Consider the following 17,872-nt stretch of genomic DNA (forward strand, 5'->3'; position numbering starts at 1 on the left):
AAATTGAATAGGTCAACACACAGTCTCAGTTTCTGCGTGCTGCGTTTTTCATGACTACATCTCAGCTGAGCCATTCTGTTGCTTCTGTTGAGTTACTATTCCAGGACCGATTCAAGCTCCATAATGGCTGTCAACAGCACTTTCATCACCTTGTGCTTTACTGGTACAACATTTCTCAAAAGGCGAATTTGCACTGAGATACAGTCTTCGGGAAATGTAGAATATCATCGAAATAATGGATTCTCACACTTGGTAGGCAGCAACCATTTTGTATAAATCTCAGCAACTCATGCCGGTAAGATAGCTCAATGCATTTGATGCCTGCTGCTGCGATCTGTGTGTGATCTGTAGGTCACAGGTTTGAATCCCGACATGGCCAACTCACCCATTTATCCTTCCAAGGTCGACAAATGAGTACTAACTCCGTTTGGGAGCTATTGCGTATATATATGCTCTTTGTAAAGCACTTATCTCTAATCGCTATATAAATAACACATCATTGTACCTTGCCTCCCAAGAGGCATCAGGGCACTAAGCTTGAATTTCAGACCGGCTCAGTTGGGGTTATTTATTTACATTCATCAGTATGTAATCAGGCCAAGAGCCACTCAAGCGACTCCGCTGCGTCGTTCCTGCTGCCGCTCCTGCCGCTCTTCCTTCGCAGGAGAAGAGTGTAGCATGGGCTTGACTCCTTAACCTAGGCGTGCTGTGTCAAGGTGCATGCTGTAGAATTATCTGCACGGGAATGCGATACGTCGAGTTTGAGTGCTGATTGGCTGAAGTGCATGAAGTAACTAGCATCAATGGAATGTTGAACAAGTGTTCAAAGCAAATGATACAATGATGCCCTGAAGAAGTATGTTTGCATTGCATTAATTAATTAACTACCAGGGTGCCATCTGGCATCGCCTTTGGTAAATGCTCTTCAGATAGGCCTGCCTGGTACCTCACCCTTATCAGGAGATACCCTAAGGGCCTTGACTACTCTAGAGAAAGAGGAATATAGATGTGAAGGAACCTCTGGTGGGTATAGGGCAGAGGACTGAATGCACTGGCTCTCCAGATGTTTTGGACTACACCTCCCATGATCTATCACCACTGACTATGTTGGTCAGGCGTGATGGGAGTTGTAGTCTGGATTATCTGGAGAGCCAAAAGGTTGCCGACTCCTGGTATAGGGTATCTGGCCTGGCCAGATGATGAATTCAGGTATATTGTGTCCATGTGTTGAGTGTCTGCTGTCTTTCTAGCGTCTAGAAAGGAAATCAGCATTAGGGGCTGATGGATGTCAGTGAGTTAAGCCCCAAATCATAATAATATATGATTATAATAATATACCCAAGGGTTTGGTCCGCTATATAAATAAATAAAGATGACAGTGAGTTCACACTATGTGGAAAGATGTACTGAAGATGGTCTTCGTGCCCTGTATTATTCTCTGGCATGCAGCCTTCAGTCTTGACTGATGCCTGGCGATGGATATGATGGCCTGTTATCCAGCAATGTCCCATTGTACTTGGGAAGCACCGATTCAATGTGTAATATTGGTCAATATTGCTGAAAGCTCTGTGCTACCAATGCAGTCTGGGAGGGTACCTCAAGGGCAACGTGTTTGCCTTGGAAGCAGGACAATACAAAGCAACATAGGTTCGAGTCCGGTCCTGCGCTTTGAGACTGATCTCCTGTATTAAGCACCTAATTCAGTTAATTAATGAAGGATGCTAACTGAAGTATAAGTGAATACAACTAATGTCAGTATGTTTGCAGAGCAGCTCCGTCTTGGTCGTGACCCTTATGAAATACTATATTCACACGGTTATAGGTGATAGGATCTAAAACAAAAGGATTGAATGCCTTTTTTCCCCGACACCAAAAGGACCGAAAAAAAGGGTTGAATTTTTTTTATGCGGGGGCATCCCCTCCAAACCCCCGCTTTCTTTTTAAAAAAACTTTTTTTTTGCATACCAAACTAAAAAATATATAAATAAATAAATAAAGCATTCAACCCTTTTTTTCTGTCCTTTTGGATTAAAAAAAAGGGCATTCGATCCTTTCTAGTCGATCCTTTGGCTGGAGACCTATTCACACACATTCTTAGAGCATTATATATTAAAGACTATCTCTCTCTCTCTCTCTCTCTCTTTGGGGCAGACTCCCCAAAAGAGGATGTGATTTTTCACTTGCACCACTTTGAGAAATATGCCTTTACCCTTAGTCACAAAACTGACCTTCACTTTCTTTGGGGGTTGTGCAAAAGATGCCCCAGCCAGCTCCTTGCATGCATTAGTGTGGGGGAGCGAACACTTCCGAAACGACGTCTTACACGCTTTTTAAGTGGCTGCTGGGAGAGCATTTCACAAAGACAGGCCATGAAAAGCACCATCATTGTGAAATGCTCAGCAAAGAATAAAACACATTTCTATCACTGCTTAAGGGCTAGAAATGCACATGCGACACCAGCCCGTTTAGACTGCTACTGCTCCACCTGCTGAGAAAAGGCAGCACAGGGCCAGGAATAACCCTGTCATTCAATGCACACCCCCACGCAGGCGCATGGGAAGGCCTTTGTTTTCTATGCGTTTTAAAGTGCTACCCGTTTGTGAATATGGGATTTGTCTTAAAACGTGGAGAAGCACCCACTGCTTTGTGCAAATGTGCAAATGGGATGAAAAAGAGCATTGGAATAGGCACTTCCTTCCTTTTATGAATTGGGCGGATTGTATTGCTTAGTGACTGCTTGTGCATCTCATCACTCTCATCAAAAAAGGTTTTGAGAATCAGCCATATTTCTCTCTCGCTCTCTCTGCCTGTCTCACTCTGTGTCTCTGTCTCTCTCTCTGTCTCTGTCTCTCTCTCTCTCTCTCTCTCTGCCTGTCTCACTCTGTGTCTCTGTCTCTGTCTCTGTCTCTCTCTCTCTCTCTCTCTGCAACTGGGAGTCACATTGTCAGATATATGTTTGCTGGAGCAACCATAGCATGGTCAGAGCGCTGTGCTTTAATCAGGAATATCAATTTAAAGACATTATTTAATTGTGTTTTACATTCTAAAGTGTCTATTTTTAAAATGTTGCAACTTTTTTTATGGTTATAACTGTCAGTATAAATATAGTTAAGTCACAGAAAGACAGTTACACTTCTCTTTTTTGTGTTTGAATGCTGTCATTCCAAGATAGAGAGTTTGTTGCATTCTATGTTAGGTCATAATCAGGGCTTGGGCAACGAGAAATAGTTTAAAGGTTTTATTATTGGTTGTCAATTCCAAAATAGTCTTTGCCTAAATCTACCACCTTGGTCGCTATTATATAATAGGAAGATGAAAGAGAGTGCTTGTCAGGATGTCTGTAAAATAATAACAAAATCCTATGTCTGGAAGCCTGCTCCAACCTGCTTTAGTTCCCTATTTCAAACAACGAACACATTAAAGCAACAAATAAGCCAAGAAAGACTTTGGCTGGGATGGCTGCTGGCTTCTGGCCCCAACCCTGTTCATTTTAGAAAAGGCTTTCACACATATCTTAAATGTTCCAAAGAAAAATGAGACACTCCTTAATGTGCTACAATGTTATCCAGGTGTCTCAGTGCAGATCTCTCTCTGTCTCTTCCCCACTCTGGGATTCTTGCAATCTTTTATCCTCCGCACTCAGGAGTTCTCTAAGTCTCCAGCCTCCACTCTGGGGATTTCTCCGTCTCTCCCCCACTCCGTGACTCGTCTTCTTCTCGTTCACCACTCTGTGGTGTTCTTCGGCACACCCCACTCTGGGGTGTTCTCAGGCTGTCTCCGCTATGGGGAGTGTCTTACTCTCACGCACCCCACCCCGCCCCCATTCTTGGGTATTCTCACTCTCTCCCTGTTCTGGGATGTGTTCAGTCCCTGTCTGTTTCGGGGATCTTTCCCGCCTTACTCCTCTGCTCTGGGGTATTTTTCACCTTACTCTCTCTTTCGACCGCCTCCCTTCCCCATGCCTGATATCCTCGAGCAGTGCTCCACTGGAGGGGCGTTGAGTCAGCTTGGCTCTCCTCTCCCAAGCTCCCCTCATCGATTCCTGCAGCTTGGTCTGTACAGAGTCGCGTACACAACAGTTAGCCAGGCTCCGCTTTGGCCTTCAAGGGTATACCCCCTCATTCTCACAGCTTCTTGTAGCTATGGCTGAGTGTTGGTGGCAGCTGTGCTTCTTTGCACCCTTCTGGTGACTGCAGTGGTCCTACCGTTCCTTTATTGGCACATCCTCTCCAGAGGGATCCCACTTACCCTGTCCCTTTGGGGGTTGTTAAGCATAGCGTACTCACCTCCCTTGTACCAAAGGAGTGGCTGATCCTTGGGAAGAGGTGGCAATCTCCAGTTCAGAGGGTAACAACGGAGGTAGTGGGTTTGGCTCTATTTGATCTAAAACATTTGACCTAATCATATTTGATCGAATTTATTTGACCTTTTCTTCGGTCTAAAATGTGGGGGGGGAGTCCCCCGCAATACCCCTACTTCCCCTCAACCTAATCTATATGCTCACCCACCCACATATACATGTTTAATTACATTTGACCGAAAAAAAAGGTCAAAGAAATTCGATCAAATATTTTGGGTCAAATGTTTTTAGGTCAATATTGATAATACCGAGGTAGTCTACATTCTGCTAGTCTTTGCCCTTCCTATGTTCGTCCATCAAACAAAAAGGTTGGAGATCTAGAAACCGATCTCATTACCCGAGCATTGGTATCTTTAGCCAGGGACCTGCAGGTAAGGGGGGAGTGGTCTGTGATGAGCTTGAGCTTCCTCCCAGGTAGATAGTAGCATGAACGGGCTAAGGCCCATTTAATGGCCACGGCCTCTAACTCCCCAGTTGCATCATTTTGTTACCCGGGAAGTAATGTCTGGCTGGAGTATAATACCGGGTGTTCTTGATTCTCACGCAACTGGGACAGGACAGACCCTAACCCTTCCTTGGAGGCGTCTGTCTGAAGTGTGAACTCCTCATGGAAGTACGGAATTTTGAGAATGGGTTCATTACAAAGGGCCTTCTTCAGAGCACACCCAGGTTAATCTGATTTGCCTGAGTCCAAGCACGTTTATTTGGCTCTGAATTGTTAAGCTTGTCCGTAAGACTGGCAGCCAGGGTGAAAAGTTTGGGATAGATCGCTGGTAATAGCCGAGTAGCACTAGGAAGTCTCCAAGCTCCCTCCTAGTCTTTGGGGTTGGCGTCAAGGCCACTGCTCTTGTTTTTTCCACATGGGGCTGTACAAACCTATTGTCCTCAAAGTACTCTAGGTATTTGACAACACTTTGGGCCAAGCAACATTTTTTTGGATAAACCATGAGCCCTGTTCTTTTCAATGCACTAGTAATCTCATGTAAGTGGCAAAGATGTTCCTGACAATGCGAACTATGGATGACTATTTCCTCCAAGTAACCCCTGCAAAGGAAGAGTAAGGTCTTAAGACTCTATCCATCAGCATTTGGAATGTGGCAGAGGCTCCATGCAACTGAAACGGGAGAACTGTAAATTGGAACACACCCTGGGGGTGTTAAAGGCTGTCTTTTGCCTGTCTGCTGTGATCAAGGGAACATACTTGCCAGTAAAGGTTTGTTAAGTCCAGGGTGGTGATGAACTAAGCATCCCCGAGGCACTCTATCAACTCATACATTTCGGCATAGGATAATTATCAAAGATTGACATTTATTTTTTTAAATTTATGCTGAATCACAATGAGTCATCAGGTTTGGCCACTAGAACGATTGGGGGAGACCAGGGACTTTCCAAAAGTTCTATCACTCCCAGTTTTAGTAATTGTGTGTCCTCTGTGATTATTTGTCCTAATGTCAGGGACCTAAAAGGGTTTCAGCTTTGCGACTTGTGCAGGAGGTCTTCTAATATAATGAAAGAAATTCCTAGCTCTTCCCGGTTACTCCAAAAATACCTTGGGGAATCGTAACCGTAAGTCTTGGAGGCCACCCTGTTGCTCCCTACTAAGGTTATTGGGAATTAAGTTGTGATTTTTCACTACCTACTCCAGGACGGTGGCCATGGATGCAGTGCTCTGTTCTACTGGGTCGGTTTTCCAGTGTTTCAACAGGTTAACTTGAACATTCTGAGTTCTCAGTCTTCGGTCAGGATGTGAGATTTAGTAGTTAAGGGGACCCTTGCGTTCTAGGATAAGATAGGGTCCATACCGCCTAGGCACTATCTTATTTTCAGAGGTGGGCATTAGTACTAAAACCTGGTCACCAACAGAAAAAAAGAACGAGTAACCGCTTTTTGGTCATAGTGCCCTTTTTGTTGTTCTGGGACAGGTGTGTATGGACATTCTCTCTCTTACTGCTTTCATGTGGGATTTAAGCCTGGCAGCTCTCTCTTCTCAAGTTTCTGGTAGCATTTCTAGTGTGTCACGAGGTTCCCTCTGGTATAATACACATAGGGAAAATAGCCTAGTGGGGACTGAGGAGTTCTCCTTACAGCAAATAGGGCACAAGGTTTCATCATGTCCCAGTTTTTTCCATCCATCTCCAGCAATTTCCTAAGGAGGCGCTTTAGGTCTCATTAAAAGACTCCCCTAAGGTATCCGTTTGTGGGTGATATACAGAGGTCCTAAAGGTTTAATATTAAGTATTTCTTTAACTTCCTGCATATGGTAGGACATGAAGGTTGTTCCTTCATTTGTAAGAATTTCTTTAGGGAATCCCACCCTAGACTCAAAAGGAAGTACATCTTTTATCTTAGGTAGTATTATTTCTCATTGGGAAATCTTTGGGGTATCTAGCGGCATAATAGAGGATTACTAGAATGTATTCCTTTCCCAGCTCCAGCCGTCTGTCAGCTGCAGCTGCGCCTCTCTGCACACTCCTTAACAGGAGATTGGACATACCTAGGTTCAGAAGCCAGGCCAGCTTAAATAAAGGGTGTATCTGGTTCTTGTCAAACCTAACACCCAGATACCCAACAAAGGTGTTACTACTTGGAGGGAAGGGATGGTTACTTATACTCCTAGTAGGGTCTTTATCCCCTCACTGACAGAGTGATCCTGCTTACCCTGACCACTAGTGGGTGTTAAGAATGGTGGGCTCACCTCCCAAGTCCTAAATGAGGTGGTTCCCCCTTGGAGAGAGGTGATGATCTCCCTGGATTCATCTCAATTACTATTGTATTATTTCAAAATATTCCTACGAGAAAGTGGAAGGGAACGAATAGAACCAATGAGGGTTCCAGGCTGCTTTTCAATAAATCAAAGAGTTCCCTGGACTTGGTGCTTATGTCATTTTTCACAACACTCCCCGTAACATTCTCTGCTTGAGAAGAGCCACATGCGGTGCATTGTACATGTGTCCTCCTAGAAAGGTTAATCAAGGTAAAACTGAATTCATAACCTTTTAAGCACAAGCATAAGTGTCCTAAAAAGTGTTCTCATTTTGAGATCTTAATTTGGGGGGAGTGCAGTAAACACAACATATAAGTCACAGGCAAAAGCTTTTCTTTATCCGGACCCAGGCCCTGGGACTGAAAACCCTCAAAAGAATAATTAATACTTTTGGTGCCAGTAGCAGATGTACAGGGAATGAGTAATAATTGGTTTTCCTTAAAGATGGAAGAAGAACCAAATTTGGAAGCACATAGCCGATAAATCCTGCAAATTGAAAATAAGAGCTCCAAAATCCCCCTTGGAAATATGTGTCTTAGTTTTAATGAATCTAGGACTGATCAGTAGGGTACACGTTTGTGCGTAGTCCTTTGTGAATGCATATCCAATGCGTAATTCATTTTCAGCAACCACAGTAGAGGTCAATGCATTTGTCGACCAACCTTTGCTGACAACATGGACAGACCATGTTCTTTTATCCCTGTAGGACATTTGTGAGTTGCTGCAATGTGCTGCCTGTGATGTAAGGAAGAAAGGCAGACGGGGTGTTCCTGTTGACGACAAACTTCCACCAACTTCTGCGTTCCTGGTTTCTGTTATTTCAATACTGTTTGTTTGGATGGTAACAAAGTTGCAAAGTATCTAAAATGCTTGTGGATTGCTGGAGCCAATGGCTCTTAATTAAATTCCTGTAAGCCGCCAATGACAGGCCTACTGCTTTTCTGATCTTGCTATACTTGAGTCTGTCTCGCACTTGTCCTATCAATGTACCTCTTGACCTTGGCTGGATGGTGGCAGGTTCAAGATGTCCTCCTGTCAGGCTCCATTCCAACATTCACGTGCGTCAAAGGTCCCGGGCAAATTTGCCTAGCCTGATATCCTGGCACACCAGACGTGGGCGTTCAGCATCACTTGCAGGACGAGGGGATCGCTCAGCGTCCTTGCGGATTCTAGGCCGCTCTTGTTTACGCAGGGAAAATATGTGAGCAGGAAAGGGAAATGTACCGGCTGTGGGACACTTGGCATAGTTTGGCAAGAAGAGATGTTGACTTTGCATTGAAGAACAGGTACTTGTGTCTGAGTTCAAGGAGAGGGATGTACAGTATGAAGGTTTGGCACATGATGGCCAGGTGAAGTCAGCAAACAGCAGATAATGTCTCATCGGAAAGGGCACCATTGCCACTGCGGTGCCGGGCAATTCCATATGACTTGATAGCAAATCATTTCACACATTTAATTAATCCGGGTTTGCTCTACAAACGTAGAATGGTGCCAATGTAATGACATACTAGATTGTGAAGTGGAAATTCAGCAATATAAAACAATAACATGATTTAGTAATTAATAATGGAGTTAAAACAGTCCTTATATATTAGTGAACTGAATGGTGTTAATTCTTATTGGCAAACATTTCCCGTGCAAATGATTTCCATCAATTCTGACCTGTCATCCATACAGGCACATGTCATTGTCCCAAATACATTTACCAGATATCAAAGCTTTGTGCTGGGCAAAGAAGCCCCGTCACCCACAGATAATTGAGTTTGCAACAGTTGCTATGCGCAAATGACCAAATCAAGGTAATCGAATTTCCTCCAGCCGTTCTCCTCCCTAACGCGGAGGTGGTCAGAAGCGTTAGAATCCGGAAACTCGAAATTGCACAGCCTTTAACGATTCAACTTTGACCGCATCCTGAGATGTCAAGAGGCTAAGGCTCCTCCACTGTTGTGACCTGGGATGCAGAGTTTGGCCTTGCAATTGTACGGCTAAGTAAGGCTAGGCCTATGTGAGGCTAAGTCGCCTACTTCTAAGGTAATAAAACAGACCATGGGGGATTTACCATTCATATCTGAGTTTCCTGCCGCGTATGATATGATAGGTTATTTAGAATGTGCTTAATACCCAGAGGTTTCTAAGTGCAGACCGGGAGATCGAACATTTGTTGCTCTGAGTCGTCTTGCTTCCAAGGCGAGCGCGTTGCCCATTAGCTATCCTTCCGAAGAGGATATTGGTTGAAACTCTCCTTAGAGCTGAATAATTAGTATTTGTGATGTTTTGCTGACTTTAATTATGCGAGGAAAGACGGGAACCGAAGCAGAGGCGATCATTAAGAGAGAAGGTTCAATCTTGTACTCAAGTTCCTATTGATCAGCCCTTGACCGTGGAGCCACAAAACTAAATGTAAAGCAATAGCGATTAACTATATGCATGCAATGTCGCTCTTGGAATAAAGGCAACACCAATGACATTGGTGGTTGGTGGGTATATATATATATATATATATATATATATAGTATGTATGTGCATTGGGGACTGGTTATGCTCACACTGATCCCCGGCCCCACCTCTTCTAAAGTTCTCTGGGAAAAAGAAGCAAGGCCGCCCTAGGACCGCCGGACCCTAGGACACCAAAGGAGTTAACACATCAGAGCCACTTTACCCTTGCTTCCAAAGCCTTAGGCTGACAAACTGAGAATGAATAGTTTATAGTCACAACATTTTAATGTTAGGGGGAGTTTTTGTGAAAAATGAACTGGCACCAGCTGGCACCAACCCTGGTGTGCATAATGCACTTAGTGAATCAAGCATGCAGCCTTTCAGTCGGGGGTAGATTTGTGAAATATAAAGGTCTGTGCTCTTTCTTATGTGCCCAAACCTATTTCTGATCGTATGCAATGCAACAAGAAACCCTCATTGGTACTATTTGTCTCCTATAGAGGGAATACGAAAGAGTAGAATAGGAGTGCACCAGAATGAACATTTTGCTATGCAACCTTCTATCAGATTTTAATTTGCATGGCTATGTTGTGTTTTGATAATGTGTGTAACGTTGTATGCCTGCCATATATCCACACTGAAAGTGACCATTGGAAGTTTCAAAGCGAGCCAATTCGTAATGTAAACAGCTGCTTTTGCCATGAATGTATGCACAGATTTAATTCAGTGACCTGTTTCTTCTGTGAAGACCAAGTCAATGTTTCATTTTATGCAATGGCCACTGATTGATATTTTTTATTAGCTGCACCACCAAAACACAACTGGGCACCCTGTAGCCTGGTGCACGTGTCCCTTTCAAGGTCCACCTGAAGCCCCGCCTCCTCCCGCCAGGAAGTATCTTCATCATCATCATGTACCCCCACCGCCCCCATCGACAATGCCTCCATCCTCCGTTTGATTACAACATTCCTGCAGGACACATGGTTTCCGCCTTGGGGGATTCCTCTGTCGCTGCAGCCCTCATTCTAGTTTAAACCATACAAAATACAGCACCCAGTGGGCCACTCCTTCAAAATATATGTGTCTTTTCTCTGGCCGTGACGCCGTCCCTAATGGCTGGGTGGCTCCAGCAGATGCGGGCCTGACAACTCGACTCTTGTCCACACAGAGACAGAGAGAGAGAGAAAGAGAGAGAGAAAGAAGAGAGATAGAGAGGGAGGTACAGAGAGAGAAAAAGAAAGAGAGAGAGAAATAAACAGAGATTGAGAGAGAGGGAGTGATAGAGAGAGAGAAAGATTGAGAGAGGGAGGGATACAGAGAGAGAGAGAGAGAGAGAGAGAGACGAAGGAGAGAAAGAAAGACAGAGAAAGAGAGAGGGTGGGATAGAGAGAGAGATAGAGAGAGATAGGGAGAGAACGAGAGCAGGAGAGAGAGAAATAAACAGAGATTGAGAGAAAGAGGGATTGATAGAGAGTGAGGGAGTGAAAGATTACGAGATTGAGGGAGAGGGAGGGATAGAGAGAAAGAGAGAGAGGGAGAGAGAGAGAGATAGGGAGAGAGCGAGAGCAGGAGAGAGAGAAATAAACAGAGATTGAGAGAAAGAGGGATTGATAGAGAGTGAGGGAGTGAAAGATTACGAGATTGAGGGAGAGGGAGGGATAGAGAGAAAGAGAGAGAGGGAGAGAGAGAGAGAGATAGGGAGAGAGCGAGAGCAGGAGAGAGAGAAATAAACAGAGATTGAGAGAAAGAGGGATTGATAGAGAGTGAGGGAGTGAAAGATTACGAGATTGAGGGAGAGGGAGGGATAGAGAGAAAGAGAGAGAGGGAGAGAGAGAGAGAGAGAGATAGGGAGAGAGCGAGAGCAGGAGAGAGAGAAATAAACAGAGATTGAGAGAAAGAGGGATTGATAGAGAGTGAGGGAGTGAAAGATTACGAGATTGAGGGAGAGGGAGGGATAGAGAGAAAGAGAGAGAGGGAGAGAGAGAGAGAGAGAGAGAGAGAGAGGAGAGAGAGAGAGAGAGGGAGAGAGAGAGAGAGAGAGAGAGAGAACAGCAAATGATGCGCTGGGTACTGAGACATGATTCTATTGCTTTTAGGCAGTACCTATCTACTGGGAGTGGCATTTCTAGTGATGCTACTTCACTAAATGTTAACCTCATCTGAGCTGGTCGCCCGCAGGCTTTCTACGCCAGCTGTGGTTACTAAAGTCTGATTGCTACACGCCTTCTTTTTTTACTCAGCACCTTATGTTCACTCCAGCACTTTATATGTATGCACTCAGCATTTAGCCCTGTACCAAACACTTTCACACCCATATGCAGACCTACATGTCATAATTCATAGCAGGACACACTACGGTGCAAGGGCTTTTTTACTTCATCTTGTGATCAGAGGCCTCATAGCATTAAAACGCTGTTGGAAAAGAGCTGCTGGAACTTGCTTAGAGTTAGAAGTGAGGGCTGGCTGTTGGCTGATTGTCTTTGCACCACAATTCTCTATTTTTCATGCCCAAAAACTGTGAATACACTTGGACCAAGAGTGGGAATTTATTATAATCCTCACACCGTGAGCCTGCACTCTCTAAGGGGAGTGACTGTTGGCGTAATGCTTTTGAGCTCTTCTCCCAATGTTGGTTTCCTTCTTTCCATCTGGGTGTATGACTGTGGGATTAATGCATTTGAGCTCTTCTCCCAATGTTTGTTTCCTTCTTTCCATCTGGCTTGTATGACTGTGGGCTTAGTGCTTTTGAGCTCCTCACTCAATGTTGGTTTCCATCTTTCTATCTGGTGTGTATGACTGTGGGATTAATGCTTTTGAGCTTCTATCCCAATGTTGGTTTCCTTCTTTCCATCTGGCTTGTATGACTGTGGGCTTAGTGCTTTTGAGCTCCTCACTCAATGTTGGTTTCCATCTTTCTATCTGGCGTGTATGATTGTGGGATTAATGCTTTTGAGCTTCTATCCCAATGTTGGTTTCCTTCTTTCTATCTGGCGTGTGTGATTGTGGGCTTAGTGCTTTTGAGCTCCTCTCTCAATGTTGATTTCCATCTTTCCATCTGACGTGTAGAGGCTTAAAGGGAGGTCTAAGAGAGGAACGTTAACTTAAATTGATCCATTATTATGTTCAGTTTGATCTGAAGCTGCCTACAATAGAGAGTTGACTTTGGGCCTAATGCTTTTGAACCCCCTTTATTATGAATTTGATACATAATATATGTGTTATGTCTCTCTCCCTCTCGCTGTAAGATTATACTTATGGATAATTATCTAATAACGATAAAGTTCATAAAGTCCTAGATGTATTTTATTATCACTGGTAACTTCTCTTATGTGCATTCTGTCATTTTTGATTTATTTACTTAAATTGTATAATGCACTGTACTATTTAATGCTTTTTTATCAAGTTCCAAGATGAAGGAAAGAGAAAGGCCATCATTCAGATGTATTCCGTTATAGGGAAAAGATCAGGAACGTTCAATGGCGCCAACACACAGAGCCTTCAGGTAACTGAGGGCACCATGGATGCCTATTTAAGAGAAATATCAGACATACTCGACGAAAGAACTTAACCGGCTGGAAAGGCGCTATGAAATGATAGCGATACTACAGACAGCAGACTGTCAGCTGCTGTTAAAGCCTTGCCAGCCAGAACACCACCTTATTTGGACGGTGGGGAAAAACAACACATATTTGTGTTGATTTTTTTGCTTCAAAATTCAGGGGGAGAACCCCGCACACCCCATTATGCTCCCCAACCCCCTTTCTGTGTACCTAATCCCAAACCCACATCTACCTGTTTGCAGTAAAAAAAAAAGTGCAGCAAACAAAGCGGGGGAAAAAACTTCAATGTTTTTACTCACAACCGAAGAGGTGAGTTCCGCCACCTAATGCAATGACGCACCTTCTAGGAGGTACAGCAGCGACTGGGATTCAGGAAATGACTAAAATAGTCCAGAATCAGGAAACCTCTGTTAAATGCTCTGACTGAACATTTTAACTCTTGTGAAGCTGACGTGCCTCGTTTTGGCCGTAGGTATACCCCAGTATTGGCTTATGCGGATGACACGGTCCTATCCCGGTATTGGCTTATGCTGCTGACACGGTCCTATCCCGGTATTGGCTTATCCTGATGACACGGTCCTATCCCGGTATTGGCTTATGCTGATGACAGGGTCCTATCCCGGTATTGGCTTATGCTGATGACACGGTCCTATCCCGGTATTGGCTTATGCTGCTGACACGGTCCTACCCCAGTATTGGCTTATGCGGATGACACGGTCCTATCCCGGTATTGGCTTATGCTGCTGACACGGTCCTATCCCGGTATTGGCTTATCCTGATGACACGGTCCTATCCCGGTATTGGCTTATGCTGATGACAGGGTCCTATCCCGGTATTGGCTTATGCTGATGACACGGTCCTATCCCGGTATTGGCTTATGCTGATGACACGGTCCTATCCCGGTATATCCCGGTATTGGCTTATGCTGATGACACTGTCCTATCCCGGTATTGGCTTATGCTGATGACACGGTCCTATCCCGGTATTGGCTTATGCTGATGACACGGTCCTATCCCGGTATTGGCTTATGCTGATGACACTGTCCTATCCCGGTATTGGCTTATGCTGATGACACTGTCCTATCCCGCTATTGGCTTATGCTGATGACACGGTCCTATCCCGGTATTGGCTTATGCTGCTGACACGGTCCTATCCCGGTATTGGCTTATGCTGATGACACGGTCCTATCCCGGTATTGGCTTATGCTGATGACACTGTCCTATCCCGGTATTGGCTTATGCTGATGACACGGTCCTATCCCGGTATTGGCTTATGCTGATGACACGGTCCTATCCCGGTATTGGCTTATGCTGCTGACACGGTCCTATCCCGGTATTGGCTTATGCTGATGACACTGTCCTATCCCGGTATTGGCTTATGCTGATGACACTGTCCTATCCCGGTATTGGCTTATGCTGATGACACGGTCCTCTCATAGTATTGGCTTATGCTGATGACACTGTCCTATCCCGGTATTGGCTTATGCTGATGACACTGTCCTATCCCGCTATTGGCTTATGCTGATGACACAGTCCTATCCCAGTATTGGCTTATGCTGATGACACAGTCTTGTTGGCTCGAACGCCTCGCCCTTTGCAGTGACTTATCAATGCTTAGGCAGAATTTCTGCAAGGGCTTGATTTGTTTTAAATTCAACAAAGTCATTTGACGATGATATAGTCCCCAGGAAAGATCATTATACCTTCTGTGTCAATGATAACGGAACCGGGGCTTAACCTTATGACTGTTGGGAGTGAGATTCTGAGCAGGCTTTAATGGCGATACACAGTGAAACAGAAGCATGGAAAATGCTACGGGCATATCTTGTTCTGCGAGAATGTACAAGGCACCAACAATTTGGATGTGCCAAAGAGTTTGTAAGGCTAAATCAAAAGCCGTCACAATGTATACAGCCAGAAAATGGGGGATTCTCTTACGGCTCAATACGGTATCCAGTGATGAAGTCGCCTGGGAAGAGGTCGCCAGGGGGCGACATTTCCCCAAATAGGCACTCCAGAGAAGATCAAGCACTTTCCCCAAATATTCTAGCACTGCAGTATTTAATAGTAATAATACCTGTCATGGAATATGTGGGGAATGCCTTTTAGGGGTGCATGGAAAAAAATGGCCTACCGGGCGCCTTTTTCCCAGGGTAAATTTTCACAAGGAACCCTCAAGACTGGGTACTCAGGAAAATGGTTATTGTAAGAGTGTTTTGGCTCCGTCTTCCGTGGCACCGGATTCTGCGGTTCATACGACGCCAATACGCCCTTTCTAGAGGGTGAAATAATGCTCCACCTGCAGAGGCGTTGCTAGGGAAGTCTGGGGCGGCTATAGCCCCGGGTTTTTTGGTTGTAGCCCCAGATAGAAGCTCAGGGACTACAGCCGAGAGGCTAGCTAGCCCTGAGTCCCGACAGTCATGTATCCCCGGATCCTTTGCAAACCCAGCAACACCCCTGTCGACAGCCAGCCTGCCTGTGGTTGAGAGTCTGAGTTAATGAGAAAGACCTTCTCACCAAGATGAGACTATACCGTGGTTATCACATATATATATCCCATATGAATGACCTCTCCTACTCCTCTAACACAAATGCCGTCATAGTCCAACACACTGACAGACTTAAGAAGTACGCTGGACACAGACGCCAGTGAATTTAGGAAACCTTTTAGGAGAAAGCACTGAGCAACAGGCCAAATTCCCGGGTACGTATTACGGCCACAATGTAAACATGGTCGTGCATTCATTTCTGGAGCACCTTTTAATGCATTGTTGCTAAGAGGGGTCACTGCGAAGTGGTCGCCTGCAACTGTTTGCTCTCTAATGCACAGGAGGAGGATTGGATGTCTTTTTTTTGTACGTTGTACTCCAGAAAGGTGTCTTATCGCCAATCCTTAGACCTTTGAATTCTAATCAGTGCAAACCTTCACTTTATCATATGGTGTTGGCCGACTCTCCTTAGGTTGCCTGCTCGCTATTATCCTTTTTAAGAGGAGCGTTAAAAATGACAAGCACTTTGTGGAAACAAATACAGAGTCATGCCTCTTAGTTCGAAATAATGATAAAATATTTGAGATCCATTGTAGACCTGCGGTTCATGCTGGTCATTTTCTTTTGGAAAAAGCATCATTTTAATTTTTCAGTACACGGTAATGAACTGTTATCTTGTTTATCAGAACATGTTATCATTCTGTACCTTTCAATTTTCTTGACGTGCTTTTCTTATTCTCTTGTATGGTTTTATGGAATTTAATTCCCCAAATAATCTTTTTATTTATTTATTTATTTATGTATTGTGTGTTTGCTTCAACAACACAACCTTTCACACATTTAAATGGAAAAGTAATACATAGAAATAGATAATCCCGACTTCATCATAACATTTTGTTACCCCCCCCAAAAAATAATAATCTTTAATTGTTTACAATATTAATCTGTGCAGTATCTGGAGGACATGCTAAGCCAGTTACTCCCTATATCCATATGTCAGAGGTCAATGAAACCATGCACTCAAGAGTTGGCTTCCGCGATATGTCCGCTGGCGAAACAAAAACATATCTAAACTTTAGAGCATGATTATAAAACAGAATTGCGGATATATGGTAGGAAGCCGGTAAAATAGCTTAGCGGGTTGAGCGCTTACTGCTGTGATCTTTGGGAAATCTGCAGGTTGCAGGTTGGAATCACGACACTCATCCTTTCATGATTGATAAATGAGTACCAACTGCAGACAGGCGATAGTTATATGTGAACTGGTAAACGTACAGTGCTTTGACGAAAGCGCTATATACATAACAATTCAAATCAAATGTTCTTGTGGACCCATCACCTCAATCCGAATGAGCAAAGGAGGTGCCCCTGCTGAACGTCGAAGGAGCGCCCTGGAAGTCGACTGGGGGGTAGGAGGGTGGTGGGGGGAGGGGCGGTGCGTGTGTCCAGGTTGCACAGTGTCAGCGTTTTTGATCAATAACTTATGTGTGTGATTACTCAACAGCCTTCCATGTCATCATATGCTCTGCTTCTGTGAACCCGGACCGCCTAATATAGCGCTTATAGGGACGCCTGTGTCTGCTGGGACTTTCAGCTCAAGGTTGCAAACGCTTCCCAGCTACACCCTGTGCCACCGGGCAGCGCCAGTGGACTTCTCTGCTTCGCAGGTCCAGTGGCTCTGAGCACAGATGTATTTTCCTCCGATTTAGGTAAAGTAGCACTTTTTTTTTCAATGTACTATATGTTTGGGAAACGATTGGCTGCTTTGCTAGCAAATAAAGCCTGGGTTAATTGTGCTCCAGACAGTAAGAAGTGACGTGTGTGCTTTTATTTTACTTTCAGGGTAGGAATATCTGGTTCTTAAGCAGCTGCAGGAGTATATGGTGGAAGCATTTAACGTTAATCATAATTCCTTGTGCATTAAGTCAGCTTCAGTTTATTATTATGTGAAATGTAGTTCTGTGGCTGAGAAGGAATTATGTTATTTGGAGCGGCCTGGTTGGAAGAAAGATTTTGTCTGCTGGGGTAAATGCAACAGGGAGCTGAATTAATAAATAGCCATATTTATTTAAAGACTTGGGCTTCATTACAGTATTGAGGTGCGGTAGAAAACAGCGGTAATATGGAGGTAACTCTGTTACCGCCACATTACCACACTGCTGTACTATAGGTTTGGCGGTGAGGTGGATGGAAATAATGGAGGTAAATCTGCCGGATCAAGTGGCGGTAACGGTAACCTTCTTGAGGTCACTCCCCACTCAAGG

General features: G+C 44.4%; 1 long non-coding RNA gene across 1 annotated transcript in view; it reads left to right on the forward strand.

The window, feature by feature from the left end:
- Positions 1-17,872, forward strand: part of LOC138467167 (uncharacterized) — a 76,104-nt gene that overhangs the window by 25,818 nt on the left and 32,414 nt on the right. Inside the window, exon 2 of the long non-coding RNA XR_011268089.1 lies at positions 17,113-17,317. This is a non-coding gene — a long non-coding RNA (uncharacterized lncRNA). The remainder of the gene's footprint in view (positions 1-17,112; positions 17,318-17,872) is intronic.

This window comes from Ambystoma mexicanum, chromosome 4q (genome assembly GCF_040938575.1).
Source record: "Ambystoma mexicanum isolate Mex_15411 chromosome 4q, UKY_AmexF1_1, whole genome shotgun sequence".
Taxonomy (NCBI): Eukaryota; Metazoa; Chordata; class Amphibia; order Caudata; family Ambystomatidae; genus Ambystoma; species Ambystoma mexicanum.